The sequence below is a fragment of the Anser brachyrhynchus genome (genome assembly GCF_964034855.1).
Source record: "Anser brachyrhynchus genome assembly, chromosome: 4".
NCBI lineage: Eukaryota > Metazoa > Chordata > Aves > Anseriformes > Anatidae > Anser > Anser brachyrhynchus.
The window spans coordinates 40,724,849-40,747,407 of NC_137698.1; the positions used below are offsets into that span (position 1 = coordinate 40,724,849).

General features: G+C 36.6%; 1 protein-coding gene across 4 annotated transcripts in view; it reads right to left on the reverse strand.

Annotated features, from left to right (window-relative positions):
• The window catches only part of LOC308194891 (uncharacterized protein), a 709,819-nt gene that overhangs the window by 219,193 nt on the left and 468,067 nt on the right, over positions 1 to 22,559 (reverse strand). Inside the window, exons 2-4 of one of the 4 annotated variants that reach the window (XR_013950992.1) lie at positions 1,656 to 1,856; positions 1,413 to 1,583; positions 6 to 138 (exon numbers count right to left, since the gene is read on the reverse strand). The gene's annotated coding sequence lies outside the window, so the exon portion shown is untranslated. The other 3 variants (XR_013950993.1, XR_013950996.1, XR_013950997.1) reach the window with 3 other exon arrangements.

The window sequence follows — 22,559 nt, forward strand, 5'->3', positions numbered from 1 at the left end:
ACTACCTGCTGGGATGACGTCACCAACGCCTGTCATGGAAATGTTCCTTCCTCTTCAAATGCTGATGTTTTGAGCAATAAACCATAATCTGCTTAAGGAGATCTTGCTTTGGTTGGCAAATGGCAGTGTGCATAATACCTGCAAAATGAATGAAGGAGCAAACACATTTCCCAGGACTGAAGACATTTTTCAAAGAGTGCAGACAAATGTTCGCTAACGTTGCCTGCCTCTTAAGCCAATTATTACTGCAATACAAAGAGGTGCTGTGTCTGCTACTTAAGACATCTTGTTACAGTCCTTTAAAAAATGTCATGTACACAGAGAAGCATATTTGTAATCTTTATACTAAGTACACTTCACCTTAATTGCATCACCTAACAAAATTATATAAACAAGACTTTTGTATTTGTGCTAGAGATTTTCTCAAGCTGTAGAACTGGAATTTGCTTGTGAATTCCATAGTGTATTGCTAGGGGGCTTAGGATCCATGGTTTTGGTTTATTTATTACTTGGTGCAAAATAGACAAAATTCACAAAATCTGAGATTCCTATCTGTCATTAAATTTCTCCTGGACTCAGATCCTGATGTTGGTTTCTTGTCAATACTCAGACTTTGTCCTGATTCCTGATAAGACAAAAATCAGAAATCTAACTAGTTCTCAGAAAGAAATGAGTTTGATATATATTGCCTATTTACTTTCTTTTTTATCAAATATTCCAATAAGCATATACAGCAGGAAAAGGTAGTTAAACAACAAATAAAATCCATTTCCTTTTCCAATAGTTTGCTTTATCCAAGAGCAACATACATTGATTGTAAGAACTTGTATGCATGTGCATAAAACACAGAGTCCTACAGACCAACTCTATAGTAAGATGATAAAAAAAAAAACTGGCATACATGGAATCTTTTTTCCTGCCAAACCTTTTAAATAAGAATTCCAAAATTATTTACGTGGCAAAGGCTTTTTAGATCCATATGTTTTTGCAAGTATTCTGACGTCATTTTAAGTATGGTGAGTCTCAACCAAGGGGCAGACCAGTAATGGTATTACTGTGCTAAGGAACGTCTTAAAGCCTGTCAAGCATCCAGCTACTGCAGAAGAATCACAAAGCATGGTTAATCATCTGTGCTTCCATATGAGATTTATCTGTAGCAACTAACCATAAAAATATTGGAGATAGGGGATAACTTCAGTGGAGGTGATAGGGGGACTATCTTAATCTACATTGCAAGACAGTACCTCCGTAAGAGTGTTAAAACATCTGCAGAACTTTGTAATCTGGTTCAAAACTGAACAGGAGATTTACCCTCACCATTAACAGTGGTGATCTCTTCTGCATGACATTTGCTGCATGTCACCAACAAAATACAATAGCTTCTTCAGCCAGAAGTGAAAATGCTATCATACCTGTAGGTGTAACTTCTTTGTGGGACATGGGGAAACGTCCTGTTGATAGATACTAGTTCAAGATCCTCAACTCCCTAAAGAAAATAGGCACTGAGCATCTCAGTCATACCAAGACAGCAGTCTGGGGTGTGTTTATGAAACTTCTCAGGTGAAAATGTTGGTTTCCATGAGCTTGGAAAAGAAAAAAGGTGCAAGTGAGAGACAGTTTCTGCTCCCATTCAGTCTGAGCATCTGGACACTTACCTATGGTCATTCAGGAAGGCAATGGCAGGACTAAGTGCAGATATGCCTCAATCTTCTGTGCTTTAAATATCAGATAGAGACAATTCCTTAACTTTCTCAGATTTCGAAGGAGATTTCCAGGTCACCAAGATTCACTTGAGGGCAAATGAGTTGAAAGCCTGTGAACAGCTTATCTGAATCTCCTAAATTCCTGAAGATTTCCTACCACAAGATTACAAATTCATTTTTAGTAGCTGTCCAATTTTTAATGAGAGTCATAAACCTCAAGTCAAACCAAGTTTATAAAACTATCAGATAAAGTTGAGATTCTCAGTCTTCTAAATGACTCCATTAGCATCAATGAGTAGGATGCACTTTGTGGAGATACAGTTATACACAATTTAAAATTCATCTGAATATTCCAAAGTTAAATGAAAAAGCTGTTCCCTGGAGATTAACTGCAGAACCATATTCCTATTACTTGCTTCAGCTGTATCTTTACTAATTTTTTTAGAACATTTTTGCCACTCATGCTATTTAGTGAACGCTTATTAGCGTCTCAGTTCAAACTAATATAAGGATGCAAGAACCCTGGTCTCAGTAATACTGTCCACTTCATCTGCTGAGACGGCACTGTATTTGTGTTATTAAAATAATAAGACTCCATCTACACAAATAACGCAAACAGCAGAGGTTCATTTACAGAGGTTATGGAAAAAAAATATAATCTGTCAATACAAAGACAAACCCAATGCTGTCAAAACCTTCTCATAACAGGATTTATGATTATTTTAAACATTATAATGGTCTTTTCAATGACTTCTGTGCAACAGAAATACTCTATATTACAGAAAATACATTATGCATGAGCTATTTGGATGCAAAAAATAATTTTTAAAAAAAAAGGTTACATTATGAAAAAGATCCACGTGTTAAGGTCAACTTTTAGACTATGAATAAATGACCTGAGGATTTTGCATATATGAAAGAAAAAAAAAAAAAAGAAGAAAAAGAATTATTATTGCACTAGCTTTCAGGTTAGTTTTCCTATAAAGAAGAGTTTAGAAAACTCAATAAAATGTCTGTTACAGCTTTCAAATATTTATTTTTTTGCTGTAGGAAGTCTGTATTTATTCACTTTGAACCAAATTAATTAGGAAAAAAGTGAACTATTTCCACTTGCACAGTTCTAGCTAAAAAGCTTTCAAATTCAGTCCAAAGATACATTTTCTGAAAGTTTCTGAGTCATTCAGTGTAAAATAGATTTCTGTTGGCCTTAGTAATTAAGAAATCCTTACAGCTATATTTGTATTATAGTACCAGGTCTGGCTGTTGCAACCTGGAAGAACCCCAGTTCCCCTCAGGTAAAACCCAAGCACATATCCCTCTCTCTCACCACTTCCATAAGAAGAGTTCTTCAAAAACTTAACTCCAAGCAGTTAGCAGGCCAGATAGACAGTGTGTTTTGGAAGGTCATCTGTCCTGAAACATAGCCCTAATCAGAAAGAATTCAGAATACATACTTAAAAATTTATGGTATTAAGCAAATACTTTTATTTCAGCTACGTTATTTTCTTCTGGATAATTGCTTTCATATTTGCTCATAATTTGATATCGCTGAACGTACTTTTGATAAAAACATAACTAGCTCTCTATTGCAACCATTGAAAGGAGCGAGCCACCTGGAAATGGCTGAGCTATAAGTGATTCTAAACCATTCTCTCTAGTAATATGCATTCCCTCAAAGCAATACCCAGACTATCTGACAGAAGGAATGGAAGTACTTCTGGAAGTACTTCTTCACAAATCATTTTTGTTTAGAAAACACCCTCTTTACGTACCCAGATCTCCCATGTGCAGTTAGCTAGAATTAGTATTTGGCACTGCTTTGTTGTTTCTTGGGCAGGGTGTTTTCAACACTTCCCTGTTTTCAACTCTTCCCTGAAAGACAAACCCCAAACAGGATGTTCAATTTTTCAGCCATCTGAACATCTACTTTAAAGAGTTCTTTCTGACATCCTGTGTTTGTCTTCACTTTCTCCCCTGTTGCTACTTTATCATGCAGGCTAGGCTGTACATGAAGCGCCTGAGGGATCATAGCGAAGCTACAAAACAAACAAATGTCCTCCCAATCCAGTTGCATCCTGCCCGCTACAGTACAGCACGGCTAGGTGAAGGTTTTAGAAGCACTGAAGGAGTAACTTCATCTTATCTTCACACTTCCTTTTTGGGACTGGGGAAGAGCAGCCCACATACACACAGGTTCACCTGCCCTGTGATACCAAGTTCCACAAGTGTGAATCATGCAAAAATTTGTAAATTTTCAAGATTATTCAAAGGCAGCAATTTGTGAAGTAAATCAGCCTTCCACACACAAATAAAACATTGCAGATTGCTAGCACCTCCCATTTAATAGCCTTAAAGCTCATTACAAATGTTCATAAGCCAAGCTTCATAATACATAGGAATATTAATATTATTTTTCTTCTCTTAAAAATGGTAAAAATGAACAGCGTAGCCAGCACTCTGATTTTCATAACGTGCTTGTTCATGCATTCATATAGTTTGTGGGTATAATTACCACAACTGTATGTTTCTGTTGGCCTATTATATGCATAACCAGCTATTTGCATCTGCAAATATCTCATTTACGTGTATGGTCACTGTTATGTCTGTGTGCATAAATTAGGTATGCAATTGCACACATCATAATGTTCATATATTTATGAGCAAAAAACCTCTCTAAGCTAAGCCATACATTCTGCCATGACAAATTTGTGGCAGAATTGGGAGTGCAACACAAACTGTCAGACTCCCAAGCCTGTAGTTCAATCACAAGGCCTCACATACTAGAAGAGGAATGAGAGATGTAAGCAACATGAAGGAACCAGGCCACTCTCTTCAGCTCAGTGAGGATGACGGTGATCCACCATAGACTCCTTTTTGACTTCATGAAATTGTGAAGAGATGAGCACTGCTGTTCCAGACAATAGATCACTCCAGCTACTGACGTCTTCTGAGATAATCCCGTGAGTCTAGTGGGGGAGCAGATATTCAGCACCAATCTTTGGAAAGATTGACAAATGTGCTCCTTTTTTTAATTCAGTTATCTAATTTGTAATCAATTAAATCAGAGGATTTTGGAAGTTACTAGATACCTTCCAAACACTTCCCCCCAGTGACTGAGATTTTTACTATAATCCCCTAAGAAACATAAAATAAGCCAGAAATTATTGTCATTGAAGAAAACAAGTGATTTAATTTCTTGAGGTGTCTAAACTAACAATTAATGCAGAGCCATAACAGAAATTGCACAGCTATAGGGTAAAAAGCAGCAGCAAAGCGAGAAAAATATATATATAGGAGCATTCCTAGAGAAACTAGACTGTGTCTATTGAGAAGGACTACCAGCCTGTGAAGTCATATTAAAACTAATTCAACACATCCAAACACAAAAAAATGACAGAGGATGAAGAAACGGAACAAAACAACAATTCTGTTTTCTCTGGGGGCATAAGAAAGTACGCATGAGAGCAGAAAGGCAACAGAATTAGCAAACCTTTGGAAAAGACATGGATCAGGAGCTACAAAGGTTTTCCTCCTGTGCGACTCTTGGCAAGTCACAGCAGAATTCGAACAGTGTTCTGGCATCTAGAGTAGGACTTGATGGCAGGAGCTGAAGCCCACATTTGCAGCATAAAATCTTTCCCCTTAATAAATATACTTCACCGTACAGATCCCAAACTTAGCAGGTAACTCTTTCTTCATATAAAATTCATTACTATTGTTCTATTTCCTGAGAATGTGACAAATTACTTCAATTTAAAGCAGCTAATCGTGTACATCACAGTTCCAGTATTTTCTCATGTAGTTAGATTAAGCTTTCTTGAAACCAAGTCCTTTAAAGGTCCCCAGGTTGTAGGTATTGGCTTCTACAAAAAACGCAGCAGATGTCACACATCCATTTCCCCAAAGACGACCTCTAATCTCTCTTGAGTGCAAGGCTCCTGGCACAAAAGAAGACCAGCACGACTGGTTGTAACTACAGGTAACGCTCAGTTTGGGTAGAAAGGGAGTCTTAAATTCTGCCTCTTCCTTCCCACAGCAGCTATATATTTTTATTTTGAACTGTCACTGGAAAAAGAAAGGAAATAATGCACAGTGCAAGGACCAGAACTCAAAAGTCATTCCACCTCTCTGGAGGCAGGCTACAAAATACACCTGTGGCTAGTGCTGGTGTCACTGGTGGTTACGATTACCCACTAGAAAGGGCTTGTTTTTAATACCTGGAACAGATAGCAGGTATGTCACTACCTGTACATCTCCAGAGTGTGTGCATTTCATGTCCTCTCAGCCCCCACGGCAATCTCTCCTGCTTCTTACCACTGCTGTCATTTCCTAGGAACTGGTGAGATCCTGCAGCCTTATTCTGCTTGAAATAAATTCCAGCTGCCAAAATACTATTCCATGTTGCATTTTGATTGCATTGTTGCCAACAACAAACTGCTTATTCCTCTCTCTCATATATTATCTCTCTATGAAACATCCTTTCTGACAGCAGTTAGGGACACTGAAGTTGGCTTTTGTCCACAGACATTCCCTAAATTACCTATATCAAACAAATCAGATACCCTCTTGTATGAGTGTATGAGCAAGTAGGTGACCCCATTTACAAATCTTCATTAAATGGTTTCATAGTTTTTTATATTATTTTAAAGTCATTAACATATTGGGTCAAATTATGATCTCAATTACAGAGGAGTAAATCTGAGGTAATTACATAGGCTCAGAATATGATCAAAATCTGGTGCAAAATAATTAGAACATTTCAGTTGCTCTTGGTGAAACTTCATTAGTGGAATAATATAAATTAATAAAGACCACCAAAATGGAAGTTGTCAGAAAATTCACTGAAAATGAAGTCTCAGGTTGCACTGTTAACAGGAAACGTATCAAGTCAAGTAGACAAACGAAGACCCAAGGTCCTGGTAATCAGTGTTAGAGCTACTTATGATCTTCACCCTTGTGGTGGGAACGCAACTAATCCACTTGATAAACTGAGCATCAATGACCTTCGTTAAAAATTCATTGAAACTTCACTGAGTAAATGATAACTATTAACCTTAAATTACGTTGACATATAATTATCTAGACTGGATTATCTGCATACCTATTATAGGGGCACAACCTGTCTCCCTGCCAACCTTTCCTCCCCCATCCCCCCCCCCCCCCCACACACACACACATTAGCAAATGTTTACCCTAAATGCAATTACAGACAAAAATACATCAAGCAAACTTTTCACTGTTGAAAAAATCAATAACCTGTGAGATAGGAAACACCAGGATTAGAATTGCCCAGGAACATACACCTCTCTCTGCTAAAGCATATGGGTGGTTTCAGGCTCAGGCTTCACTTGCACCCTCCCATGGGTATTCACTCATTCAACACAGAGGATGGGTGGTGCACACGTAAGAAGCTCTTCCATTGTTTTGCTTTCTGTTTAGCGTGGCTTGTGACACCCTGCACTATTATAGATATAAGGATAATAAAATTAAGTCCTGATTTCTATAGTATCTGACTGCTTCATCAACACTAACATGTGTTTCCTCTAACATTTTTTTTAATGCTATGGAAGAACTGCAATTACTGTCCTATAAGAAGTTTGCACATCTGGAAAAAATGCATTTTTTCCTCAAAAGATGGTCAAACTTTGACATTCTCAACACAGGGAAATGGTTGGAGAATGCCAACTTTTAAATGTGTCTGGATAACACCACAGCTTCAGACCGCCCTGAGGAAAAGGTTGATGGATGCTGTTCTCACACAAACACTCTTCAACAGAGACTTCAACAGCTGGACCCAGCTTCTGAGATTGCCTGCGGAGACAGCCACTAGCTCCAGAGGCTTTCTCACCTACCCCAGGGAAATCTGAAGGGGTTTGCTGGTTTATTTATTTTTAAATAAGCTGAAGCAAAGGCCAGGGGAACCCACAGGTGGCTCATTTGGGCAGCAGCCTACCTGGCAGGGTGCTGGATGTGGCATCGGGGAGTGCAGGAGATCTCTGCAGCTCTCTCGTGTCTCAGAGGAAGGCAGGGAGACGAGAAAGCACAGGGACATGGATGTTTAACTGGGTTGGCAGAAGACCAGGCAGGCTTCACTTCCAGTGTCCATTTTTACTTCAACATGTTCCCATCACATGTCTGCAGCTATTGACCAAGTTATCTTTGTTAAGCCAACTGGCATCTGCATCACAACTCAGAAAACAGCTTTAATCACTATAATCACTTTTAAAATGAAGAACTGCTGGGCAAAGAGATTGAAGTAAAAATACTCTTTCATTATGGTGCCCCAGATGACTGAACTAGACTCCGCTCTTTCAGTATGCGTTACTATTTTATATCCATAGGTCATAAGCACAGCTCTCACGGATATCAGCTGTGCTTGCAAAAGCTCAGCATCCTTCCACACAGCTATCAGGTGTTCAAGGCAGGGAAAAACCTTTGTGTGTGTGTCTGGCTTAGCATTTCCCAGGGAATCTGTGACAGATGAAAGGATGGCATCTAATTTCCCCAGCTGTTCTTGAGCACTGTATCAACAAAATAATTCAACTTTGTGGCAAAAGAGAAGCCACAAATATAGCTTATTGTTAGCAGAGAAGACTGCCATTCCATATTAAAGTTAAAAAAAGAAAAAATCCTTTTCAGGTCAACCTTTTTTTCCCCTTCCTCCCTAGCTTGCTCCTCAGCCAAAATAAAAATAAGTTTTAGTCAACTGACAATAAATACTTCCGTGATTTTTAAAGGTGGTCTTTTTCAGCCAGCCCTTAAAGCTGTTTAAAACAGATTCAAACAAAATGCACTTCAGAAACATCTGGTCAGTCACTGGGATGTTTAAAATTACTTTTTTTGTTGTTTTGGTCATCATCAAATTTTCCAGGAATGACCTAATGTACTTCAATCATCTGCATTTTTTTGCAGAGCATCTCTTTTCTATCCTTACTCAATCATTTCCAATAATCCACAAACACTCCTTTGTCTTCATAGAGTCCTGCCTCATTATGCATCTTTCTACTTTACATCCAACAAATCAGGGGTTGTAAAGACTGAAGTTTCCTCCATTTCACAGACAAATGAAACCTATGTATATCCACCCTAAAAAGCTGCTGAAATGAGGATCCTGTGGACATATGCGCAACAGTTAAAATTATGGTTGCAGAGGCAGTCTGAGCTGTGGTGTTTCCTAACTCTTGCTGGTTTGACTTAAATGAGCTGTGTGACTTTTGAGTATGCTGCTTTTCAGCCAAGATGATTTAAATGCTGCTCACTTATTTATGACTTAAAACAAAACCTAATATGAAAATGAGCACCAGTAGTGATCAGTTATTGCTGATGATCCCAACTACGATAAAACCAACTTCACACAGTGTTTTTCTACTGCATTAGTGATTAAGTACAAGAAACCTGCCCCAGCTCAAATTAGAACAATGCACAACTATAATTTCAATGCTTTTTTTTTTCATTTTTTTTTTTAACTTTTTTTTTTTTTTCTGTCAGCCATAGTAAGAAAGAAGCAAGACATTTCAGGAAGGTAAAAACATTGGATGTGATGTTTTATTTCCGTAGAAGAAATTTTAGGTCTTTGATTAGCAGTGCCAATTCATCTATGAGTTTTTGCATCATACAGACATTGAAGATTCTGACGAGGGTTTTTTTTGTGTGTGTGTTTTTTTAAGGAAAAGGGATAAAAAGTTATGAAGAATGTCCATAGTATTGCATCAATCAATGCCATAGTTTCCTGCTTAGAGGCACAAAAAAAATGGGGGGGGGGGGGGGGGGGGGGTAAAAAAAGGAAAACCTTACCCTTATTTTGGCTATACACTGCACTTTTTTGCATTTTTATGTAAATCACTATCCCAAAACAACTTGGCATCTTTCCTGAACAAACTCCATCGTAAACCTATAAGAGATGAATTTTCAGTTGTGAAATGAAAAATAAAAGTACTAAAGGCTGTAAGGAACTCCCTGCTTTATGCAAGTACCTACCCTTCAAAGCCAATACACATCAGGCAAGTAATACAGTTCTGAGGAGGGAGAGTAACAACACAGCCCTAAGCAAGGATACTGTTGAACTTGATTTTGCCAGAAATAGTGGGTGGCAATGTAATTTTGGTGGTGTTCCCGATCTTCTCATAATCCTTTGGTAGCACATTTTTCTCACCTGTCACAGTAGAAAACTGACCCTAATATACGGATTTTTAGATTAAAAAATCATGTCTTTTGAGTATATGGCAGAATTGTTTTGTAACAAATTGCTTCTCTCTCCTTCTGTATCAGAAGAAAAGCAGAGGAAGGGAATACCAATAACAAACTGAGTCGAAAAAAAAAAAGAAAAAAAAAGTTTGCTGCAAAAGTCAGGCTTGATTTGTCACGAATACAATTTACCTTTTCTTCCTTCAGAGAATCTACATGAGACCAGTGGAAATACCTGACTCCTTATTTTTAATCCTGAAATTTAGAGTATGTTAAAGTTATGCTTGGAATTGTCAAGACCAAATTCTTTTGGAAAATGGCATGAGTAAGAAGTAAGGAAAGGCAGACTACAGAGTGCAGCTTTATGTAGAAGTCTTTCATAGTCGAGGTATCCCAAAGTGCTTTCAGAAAAACACTGCTACCTTAATCATATAAATCCAGAGAAGCTTTCAGATGGCAACATGAAATCAACAACCACTCAAAATTAGTTCAAAGTGCAGAAAGGTTTTTATAGGTTGCTAAAACCTAGACATAGTGCAGTATAGAAATTACGATTTTGAATTGATTATGCTAGATAGAGTGCCTATATATACAATTTGGAATTGAACCATCAGCTTAAAATTAGGCCCTTTGGGGATTATTTGTTTACACTTTCTTATTCCTACATTCAGTATAGCCCCCCACTGCTTTAAGAAACCTCCTTCCCTCCAAGCCTCCAATCCAAAAGCTTTTCCTCAAAGTCATCGACATCAGATCATTTCAAATGAGTTTGAGGGGAGAAGGTATAGATTCAGAAATGGCATCAGAAATGTCAAACTTTCAGCCCCAGTCTTGGCAATCAAGTTCCATTGCCTGAGGCCTTCAACTTGAATAATGTGATCAATGTTTATCAACATGATACATCGGCTGCATAGGAACAAATTCCTGAGTTTCCCTGATAGTGCTTTTGTTTTAATGTTATTAGCAACCTGGAAATGTATATCACAAAAAAGAATTTACACTAATTGCTTTTTTTTTTTTTTGTATTAAGATGAAGAAGAAAAATTAAATGAGAGCGATACTAACTCACACATATCTATTGTTTGCAATTGGCATGCATAAAAGATTATAGTAATGATAGACATGCTACTTTATGCATATTAAGTGAAATGCCCTATAGTCCCAAGAACGTTACTTTTTCTTTTTAATGGTTTTACTCACGTAGGTGACAACTATATCATGTAATTTTAAAAAAAATCAAATGCATTTAAAAATGCCAAGCATTCTGAAAGTCTGTTCTGATATTATCAAAAATAATTAATGCAATTTTAAGCAGAAAGACCTACTTTTCAACGATTGGATGAAATAAGCTCTATTTTCTGAGAGTACGAAACTACCAAGAATTAATATTTTACATAAAGTATGAGGATGATACTACATCTTTCAGCAGCAAACCAAGAAGGGAACCATGACTCTTGTTCCACTGACTTCCCACTTACTGTTGGAGAGAGCATAAAGGATAGGACACTCTAGAAGCAAGTAGCTCACTTGGAGGAAAAAAAAAAAAAAGTGAGATAGGTGAAAATCAAGCTCTACAAAGGTCTTAGGTAACTTTCATGTCTAAAACATCAAATCTGGGCATCTAATTCTAACAATTTGTAGAAACCCTGCAAATTCATTGTATGCTTGTTTCTATTGGTAAGTTAATAAAGACGATGGAATTCAATATGCAGCAGTGATTTCAACTACTAAAGAGGTAATACAGTAACAATAGTCAGGAACACATCCAAAAAATAATTCTGTAGAGAGAAAGAGATATTTCTAATTTTTGTATAACTGAAGAGGGAATCTGTTGCAAACCATCCTCATCTCATACCCTCTGTCTCCCTAATCCAAGACGATACCATTCCTACCACCAAGGCTGAGATGAAGCCAGCCTTTGTTCATCCTGCAGCCATACATCAGTGCAAGAGAAGAACACCATGTTTGTAGGGCTAGAGAAAGAGGCCGTAAAATATATCAGACTACAGATTTAGATCACTTTCTTAAAAGACGAAGATGAAAACTTGAGTTTCCTCAGGAAAACATTGTCCATTGTTTCCTTAACTAATTTTCTAAATAGGAACAACTTTTACAAAAAATGGGCCAAAACACCTCCAAAGGGCATGAGATCTATTCTTTTAACCTCAGAAAAGGTATGATCCCATTCCTTCAATAAGCAAGACACTTTATTTTTCACCAAATCCAGCTTGTGAACTTGTGTACTTATGCACCCATGTACATGTATGCATACATATAATTACTATAATACAAAATAAACAGCAAAGAACAAAACGGGGGTTAAATGGAATAAATGCAATTGCATACCTTTTTTTTTTAATTCAAAGGCAAACGCACACACACACACTAGTACTATATTGCCTTTTTTTTACTGCAGATTCGTAAAATTCTTTTTCTCTTTTTCAGTAGAATTCATAAAAATTGCTATGACCTCTATGAACATTCAAGATGCTCAACAAACATATCACCTTTGTTTTCTTAATTACTTCTGCCTTTCATTGGATTTTTGATTTCTTTAAATATACATTAATGCATTTTTGTATATGTGACCTTTTCCCTTCCATCATCTATATAATATAGCCCGGTTTATCTTTTCCCACTGAAGGGGTTAAACTTGTTGCTCTTGCCTAAGACCACAGTGTGCAGTGTTTACAAGAGCTACTTTCTACTGTGAAACTAAGGCTGAGAAAATTACTTTTATTCAATGCTTCTTCTTTAAAAAGGATAATGATTTCATCTGGTTTGAGCTGTCTGTACCTACTTAGTTTATTGCGGGGAAGAAATTGCCTGTTCACTCATGATAAGATAATTTGTCGCCTTGGAAATTAAATTATCTATCCTAGTTTACCTTGAGGAGGAATACTATATAATACCTATTTGTTCCATTACACTCTTTAAATCAGAAATACACTTTACTCCACAAACATGTTCCGTGTAATCAGAGACATTAAGACAAGTTAAAATAGCCCCTGACTGAAACTTAATTAGGCTCCAAAGTTGTCAATTGTGTAAGACTTGAATCCAGTGGAACTAAAAGGATATTAAATAAATAATTTCTTTTAAAGAATTCAACTAAGCCTGAAATACATTTTAAGGTTAGCTTTTTTTTCCATTTTTTATACTCTCAGGAAAATTTGGCAGAGAAACCCACATCAAGTGCACATCTTCACTCTATGAAACCAGAAGAGAGTTTATCATTATCTTTGCAAGACAGAACAATAGGAAGGACGAAACCTTATTTTCTACCTAATATTTTTAATTCTTTGGTGTAGAATTAATAGAGGTATGTGGGCTACTGTGTTTTTCCCTGTTTCCAGCAGTTTGTACTTAAATATGTAAATACGACCTGTTTTTTTCAGAGACACTGGCTTGTAACATTATTGTTTCTTAACTAGTTGTAAAGGCCAAACTGAGTGAAGAGGGGTTTAAAATTTAAAACAGGCTTTCACAAAATCACAGTAATTAGCAACAGCCATGCTTCTAGGCCAAGAAGAACACATCAAAAATGATGGGTAGGGCATGGCAGGGCACAGCTCTTAAGGCACTGTTTGACAATAGGCATTGAAAAACAGTCTGAATCCTTTATAAAATTCATTTATGGAACTGCATAATCGAAGTGACTCATTATCTTCTTATATACAGATATAAAAAAAAAAAAAGCTAAGAAAATTAGATTTTTCCATACCATACTTTTCCATGTCTTTGAGGGGTGATGAAGAAGAGAAGCTGGTCTTGTGATGGTGACAATGGATTAAGAAACAAGGCACAATTGGCTCCTACACAGACTTTGAGTGTGACCTTGAGTGAATTGTATAATCCCTCTGCTACTGTTTCTCCATTTGTAAAACAAGCACAATAATTCTTACCTACTTTGAAGAACTGTTCAGGGGATTAATTAGATGTTTATTGGATGCTTTAGATGTGAAATATATTAAAGCATCGGCTTTATTTGAAGCTTAAATATATTTCTTTCTAACTGAGTTCTAGAGGTAGGAGTTTTCCAATGAAAGACAATTTTGCCACCCCCCCCCCCCCGCACCCCCAAACCTAAATAATAATAATAATAAAAATACACTGGTTTAACAAAAGATAATTTTTTCATTGAAACAGAGGGTCTGATGAAGATTTAATGGAGGAGGTTGCTCAGGTTCCTGAGATTTCTGCACGTTTTCTAGGGCAACTAGGAAATATGTGTTTTTCATTGACAGACATGCTTACTAAGCCCACTTTCAAACTAAGAAAAAGTATACAACAGTCTTTACTATGGCACTACCACTGAAATACCTTTCTGGCAATTTTTCTCTAACAGTCTTACACACACTTTAATAACTGTGTTATTAAATATATATTAATTATATATATAATTATATATATATATAATACATTTAATAAAATATATTATACATTTTTTTCCTTTTCTTTTTCATTTTGCTAGTATATACGACATCATGAAAAAGTTGGAAAGATTTCAGAAAGTTCAGCAATGGGAAATAAGACCATAGGTGGACTGAAGGCTGGAAAGGGGGTTTTATGTAGCATGGAAAAAGTTCTCCATTTTTAGATCCACTTATTATTAAATTAATTATATAATTTATTAAGTAGCATTTACTGGAAGGAAATTCTGCGTGTGCATAAAACGTGTTTAGGTGTTAGTAATTAAAATGGCAAAGCATCTCCATTAAGCATAAAAAAAGCACTTTATGTAAACAGGATCCAAGCAGCAAAATTACAAGAAATCTGAGCTATTCCATCTTCCAGTGACCTGAACCCATTTACCTCTGGATAGCAAAGTGTGTGCACTCAGTAAGCAAGGAAAATACATTATGTGACCTAAAAACAGGAACAAAATGTGTAGAGTAAAATCATCTTTTGACACAGAGACCGTTAGCCCAATTTATTTTGTACTTACCATCTATTACATACTAGTGAGCGACAGTAGCTGCTCAAGGAGTTACTCCCAGATTTCACTGATTTGCTAGGAAAGGTGAATATTAGACACTCATAAAAAAGAAAAAAAAATAGATTTCAGGTCTTTTAACATACGTTAGTGCAGTAGTTTTCCAGGGGTATTCTCTTAAATAACATCATCTCTGTATTAATGAACCCTTTGTTCAGCTGAGTTTTTCCTCTTTAAACTGGGAAATACTGCTCTCCATTACCTTCTACATATCCATTCCAAAACCACAACCCATGGACTCAGAATTCTTATAATAATAATAATAATAATATATATATATATAAAGGAATTATTATTATTTCCTAAGACGCACAGACATAATAATAGTTGAATAGTTGAATTTCAGCCTCAAATAGTGGCTTTAGCAGTCTGTACTGCTCAAATGCGATAGTTTGAAGTCCATTATTTTTTGTTCTGAAGCCACCCTGCTGTTCTCACCAAATGAAAAGCAGGTCAGAACCAAGCTATTTAATTAGCTGGGAAGGCATGTGATGTTCAATCACATTGTTAATCATTTTCTAACTGTTAATAATTTTCCATCACGGATAGATTGACAACAGAATTTCCAAACAACATGCAGGAAATGATAATTCATGACAAAGAGGTTTGAGGTGTAGGACTACGATTAGATTTAGTAAAGGGAAAGGCTACAGATGAATAGACTATAAAATATTGAAAATAATGATACTTACACTTTGTTATATTTGACCAGCACTCAAAAATGTATCTGAACAAATTGAACAGTAACAGAGTAAAACAATAGACCTGAGTAAAAAAAATAAAAAAATAAAAAATTAACAAGTCCCCTAATGAGATCTCAAATTATGGAAGCACACAAAAAAAGCTCATCGGCATGTGCAATTTCGATTTTCCTAGGTATAACACAGTTTCAACAGGGGCTTTGCCTTCTTGATGTCATCAAAACTCCAAATGCGTATGTGCTGTGTGCTACTGGATTTCGCATGATTACTAGTAGAATAAAATCTGTATTGTTCTCATTTTTTTTTAATGTTCAATAATAAAAATATAAATAGCTCATTCTCCTGTAATTTTACTCTTGCAAGGTCCCTTTTTCAATATATCACATAAGCCATTATATTCAGAAATGTCATTTTAATTTAAGTTTACTGCTCTTAGGGTGAAGTATGTCTAACTTCAAGAACTCTTAGTCTCCTATCCAGAGCAGAGTGGGAAAAAAATTTAAGAGCTTTTTTGAATTTTTAAGAGGAAATACAGAACTAGGGGCTTTAATAACCAGAAATTAGGTTTCTTAGATGCAGTAACTTTGTACATGTCAACAGTTTGGCTCCCAGAGAAACAAGTTTCTGATCTGAAATACACCCAACCATTACCCAATGCACTTAAAAACTTCAGAGCATTAACCACCAGCAACTGTCAGGTTTCAGTTAACACGCAGACAAAACCAGTCGCTATAATGAAGAAGTATTTTCCAGAAGTAGAGATGTATATTTAGATGTAAAATTATCATATAATAATCAGTGAAGTGCTAGCTGGTAACGATAAAAGCAAAGTCTTTTCCCCAGTGTTAATCAAAATCAGCTAGATTGCTAAATATTTAAGAAAACTTTCATCATTTATCTGTTAGGTTAAGATTCTTCCTAATAGGTGGTTCGGTAACTAGTGCTATTAAAGACAGTAAGCAGAACCTTAATTTAGAGCACTAATTAGTCTGAAATCAGGGAAGGTTGCATTGTAGGAATAGAGACTCACTGCTTAACGGTCTCGCCTTTAAGGATGGGGAAAGCCATATCTGCTTGTCTGTGGAAGCAGATCAAAGCCAGGTTTTATTTAGTTAGCCAGATGTTTGTTTCCGTAGTTATCAGAAGACCCCTGAAACAGAGCAGGGAATTTGAGGAACGAGATTTTGATTTTAAAAGCAGCACTCTGGGAGAGAGACTTCATGAAGATTCAGGGGTAGATAGGTCATTGGTTCTAATCTTGTAAGTGAATAAAGTAATTTGGAGAATGCTCAGGGAATGCTTAGGTTATATACAGTAGTTTCGATATTCAGATTATGTATTTAATCTATTGAACTGCAGTGTTATTTTGATTCCTTCACGGAATCCACTTTTGAGAGAAGAGACATTGTTCTACAGTTCCTGAATATAATTGTAATCTGTGATAGGAGTAATTAAATGGCTGTGGGAAAAAAAAAAAAAATACACAAAATCCAACCTTCTGTAGGATAGTTTTCATAAGAAGCTAAAGTATAAATGCTCCTGTATTTTTAGAAACCTATTCCATTTAACTTTTACCTCCTTCAAATCTCTACTTTCCTTTCAACCAAGTCATGATAATAATTGAGTCCATGGATTAAATTAAAGGAGCTTTTCAAGTAAGACAGTAAAAACGATTTTGTTAAAGTAAGGAGTATTTGTTGATTTTTTGTTTGTTTTGTTGTTTTTTTGTTTGTTTGTTTTTTAATAATGAATTTGAATGGCACACACAATTCCACCTCTGCCGGAGATCTGGGACCTCTGAAGCTGTAAAGACGTCTATGGTGGAAAACCAGAAACATCACACAGTTTTCTTCCTTTCAGGACACTGCAGCAAGCATCAAAATATCACAACACTAGCGGATAATAAGAAACAATGCACCTATTAACTGGGAATGCACAAAAGATGGAAGAGAAACAACAAAACATTCTAGTATATTGCCTAATAAGTAGTTTTGCTAATTGGCCTTATAGTTCCTATTTAATACCCATCCCAACCATTTTGGGGGATGCACTTTCTTGTCACATTCATATCTGTTTCTGCTTGGAGTAGGGTATAAACATGGTTACGTGCTAGGCTGTACGCGGTCCTGCTCCCAGCCTCTGAAGTACGACTTAGTTATTACCATTAACCTGTCAGCCTCGATGTATTTTAGCACTGGCCAGCCAGCTATAACATCCTTACAGCTTCCTGACTCATTCAAATATACAATTTATGCATTGAGTCTGGGCCTACACAATTATAACAATATTTCTGGGCATTCCAGACAAGTAGTTCAGGCAACAGATCACATACTTTCAGTCAAAACCTTCTGAAACTAAACATTAAAACTCATCTTCGAAAATATTAGAGGTCCTTTTGACCACCTGTCTGGGAACAGCTGGCCTCTGATGCTTCAGGGGAAAATGCAAGAACTCGCACAGTGTGCAGCTAAAAGGTATGCTGGCCACAGGAAAATAATATTCCTAGCTGCTATCACTGCCTCTTACCCTGAAGCATGACAATTTATATCATTTCTAGATCCCTTATTTTTAAAACCCTAGTAACTCTGGATGTTGTTATAATCTATACAAACATCCATTTCCTTTTCTAATCCAACTGAACTCTTGAATTCAATAATATTGTGGCAATGACTTTTGTTAGCTTATTGCTGGTTGAAAAAATAATTCTTCGTGTCAATTTTAGATTTGCTGTCTTTCAATTTCTCTGACTACTGCTTTTCTCTAATATTATGGCAGAAGCTAAGTAGAAAGCCTGCACTGGCTTCTCTACAAAGTCATTGTTACATACTGCCTTTTTTACTCTGTTATTTTTCATGTCCCATCTTGTTCATCTCTATTCTACAGTAAACTGCTCCTGTCTTTTCAATCTTACTTCATATGGTTGTTTTTCCACTTCTCTAAGTATTTATATTGCTAATCTCTGAACTCCTTCTATTGTTCCTATAGTCTTTTTTGAAATAAAATAAACAGAGCTGAAAGCAATGTTGCAGAGGCAGCCTAATTTACAAATAGCATTATAATACCATCAATATCAATTTATTAAAAATTCTAGCCCTGGATTTCTTTTCTTTGTTAACCATTTCTGCTGACTGACTAGAAAGGGTTTGGAAACGTTTGGGTTTCCAATCAGAAAGTTACACCTACAAGACATTTTACCCCGTGCTTAGCATAGTAAAATCCTTGGAATTACTTCCTAATACCTGCTGAACTTACTGAATACAGTGGATGATTTTTTTTTCTTTCTTATTTTTTTTTGGTACTCTATAGCCTGAGAGCAATTTTATGCACTGAACGTGGAACAACAGTGTTTTCCATTCACTCTTGGAAGTATGTGATGCCCTAGGCACTTTTCAAGCAACATCCTTTTATTTCAGATAAGAACCATTGACACAGAATTATCTTCAGGACACAAGCTGACTGACCTCCTGGAGTAAAATCAGAGAGCACCCCCAGAGAGCACCCAGTCCCTCTTTTGACAGGAGACAGTAAATTTACTGATATTGACCATTTTCACTTGATAATGCACAACTGCTGTCGTCATCTTTTTGTACAGGACCAGTTCTGACTGAATGCAGCAAATGTGATGGAAATTGTGCCTGGAGCACAATCTCTCACTGGGGAGGTGTAGGTTGTCATTAGATCTTATAATAGATCTACTCATCATTTTTGAGTTCGTGAGACCAGTTTATTCTTTATAAAGCAACCATGCTACATTGCTTTACAGGTAACAGAATGCAGTTTTACACTGAGCTGCTTTGCCTCAAAACCAGGAGGAGACTGCTGCACATTGCACAGGGACAAATTGGAACTCATCTGTGGGATCACGTAGAACATCTTCCTGCCCCTCACAATTAAATATGGTCAAGTCCTGATATGTTTTGATGGCAGACAGCTCTATGGGCTTTGATTCGTTTCATCAAAGCAAGGAATTTAGAAGACAAAACAGGCACTAATAGTTTCTTTTTACCATCAATATTCCAAAGTTGTCCTCTTGTGACCCCTAATCACATTATATTATATATAATATATATTATATAACTTGTGCCCATTAATTATAAAAGCCAATCCACCACTTATTCCTCTTAAACTTCTTACTGTTGTGTTATGCCCTTTAATGTAACATTTTATATTGGATTGCAGAGGCTCAGGCATACGGATGGGGGATGCAGCTGACTAAGGAAGATTGCTTCATGGAAGCAGATTACTCGTACTCCGAATTTGCACCTCTGATGTATGAAGGCAAAACCACCCCTGTGTAGACTGACTTCTTAGAACTAAAGTGGGAGTAAAAAAAACAGCTGTGACTGAGTATGAATGATTTTGATGAGTAACAGATTTCTCACAAGAGAAAAATAAATAAGTTGCTGCCAAATTGAAAGCATTGTATTCTTAGGTAGGAGATTTCTCTTTTATAAAAGAAGGTGAGAGAAAGCAGGGAAACAGCTATTTTTCTCCATAATTCTTTGGAAACTTTTTTTTACCTGCAGACATAAAATCGTACATCTAAATCATCTTTGAAGTTCCTCTTGTTTCTCTCACGTTTGAAGGATCAAAGGTCCACGCACAGCCTTACTACTCTCCTCTAGAGAGGAGTGCGGTGGCTGAGCCTCGTTTTATTCTATCGTCCCCCTGCATCACCCAAGTGACACAGTACACATCCAGAGACTGCTGCTCTCCTTTGATCCATGCAAGGAACAGCACAGTCCAGGTACGGGAGTGGGATTCAGTTCCCTGCATTTTGTTCTTGCTGTTGTTGCTGCTTTTGCCTAGGACAGCCTACTTGCAGCTCCTAAGGTGACTGCTATTCTCTGTAATATTATTCTAACCACAACATAACTTGAAAACAAAGAACAAAATTGCAGCCTATCAGTTTTCCGAATGGAAATCAGAAATCTAAATTATAATCCACATGTCAGATTTGCATTAGGAAGTTAACATTGCTCAGGTACACTGCATTCTGCCAACAGCCAGAGCAATATTAGAACTACTATGGCATTTAAGCATTTCAAGCAGTTTTAAAATAACCTAAACAAACTATTCTCCACTGCTGTTTCATCTATGGCCACCAGTTAAACTCTTCATCAGAAACAATATTTTCTTCCTGATTGAAATGATATAGCGTTGTTGGCATGCAGGTATTTTTTGGTTTTGGTAAGATTGTCAATGACAATTCTTTGAAGTTATGACTGGATAAAGTTTGGCTGTGTTTCACTTCTGTTTCATATTTTTTTATTTTTCTTTCCAGAAACAGAAAGCCTATAACACAGTAATTATTATTCTTCCTGATTCAGAGAGGTTTTATATAAAAGCACTCAGAAAGCACAAAATTCTTCATGTCTTTTTCCAACAGAAAATCACAGTGAGCATGTCCATTTCTGCATACTCCGAGGCCCAGTGATTTGTCTGTCAGAGCTATGATCCAGCTGCCGTGGACCAGGACAAGGCCCCCCTTACCACAGTGTACACACTTCTTCCACGAGCAACTCTGGCACACTTGTAACACAAAGAGAACAGCGCCAGGCACTTCCCTCCTGATCTGCGACGCTAATGGACACAGGACTCCTGTATTTATGCTACACTCTTTGAATAGCTTGCCAGAGGTTGTGCTTGTGCCGCCCTCTCCTATTCACAGGAAAGCTCCTTCACATTTATACTTACTCTCTTCACTCTCTCCCACAACACAACTGCCTGATTTAATCCTTCAGAGTTAGACACTCACTCATTAAAGTCAGAAGATTCAGCCAGGTGCAGGGCTGGCAGAGTCATTTTTCAACACAGTGCTCCAGGCAGAAACTTTGCCCCTCTCCTTTCTGGATATTTCTCTTTACTTGGGGATTTCCTTTTCCTTGTCTTTCCCTTTTTCTCATTCTTGAAGAGGTGGTTTATTCTCACCCAATTCTTGCTGCTGCAAAGCACTTAACGAGAGAGAAACTGCTACTGAGGTGTTGCTAAATCTGTAAAAGGTTCACTGTGATGCTTAATAGCAGTAGAAATTAAGTGCTCTCTGATGCCCAAGCAAAAGCTCTATGTCAACAGAAATCATAGGAAGCATTACAAAAAGAGGCAATTTTGGTATTTTTCCATAGCTTTGCATTGTATGTATTTTACATCATTTTTAATAAATGTAGAACTCTGGTGATACTGATTTTTTTTTTCTTTAAAGAAGGTGAAAATACCTATTCCAAGTAACAAACATAGTTATGTATCAATTTAACAATCATTTTACTGCACATTATATTGGGCTAATCTTTTCTTTTCCCACTATGCTTTTTTTTCACCTTTATATACAGCATCTGGCTATATTTTGTACTATTAGAAAATATGAGACCTATTCATCACTGCCTTGCACCATCTGCATTTATTGTGTTCAAGCAATGTGAATGCAAATCACAGATCTTCCATTGCAGTGTTAAACATCAAGGCTCATAAATCAGATTTTGTATAATTGCAGTCATTTCTAAATACTAGACTATTTTTATAATTATATAAAGAAATCACTGTAGGTACAGTAAATCTTTGCATGTCTGTAAGCATAGAAACATTTAAAATCAGTGGCAGAGTTCCTAACTTTCAGGACTTATCACTGGATACAGCATACTATGTGTCTCCTTTCCATAAAAAGCACACGCATGAGGAAAATTAGACAAACACACCTTTGAAAAGGACTATGCAAAAATCCCAACTCTGAAATTATATGTTCAAATTGAATTAAAGACCTTGCTTTGTTCTTGCTTCCTTGGTTTCCAGTATTTTTCTTACAAGAGCAAGTGCAAGAGTGCACAAGTGAGGATGTAATCTGAATTATATTCTTTATACAGGTTCAGTGGAATCAGATATATTGGCAGTTCTTCAGATAAACTTCTAAATATTTGGTTTATTGCTGAAGATGCATCTCTTGTGGGAAGAGAGGAGAGCGAAATAATTTATTTGAGTGAT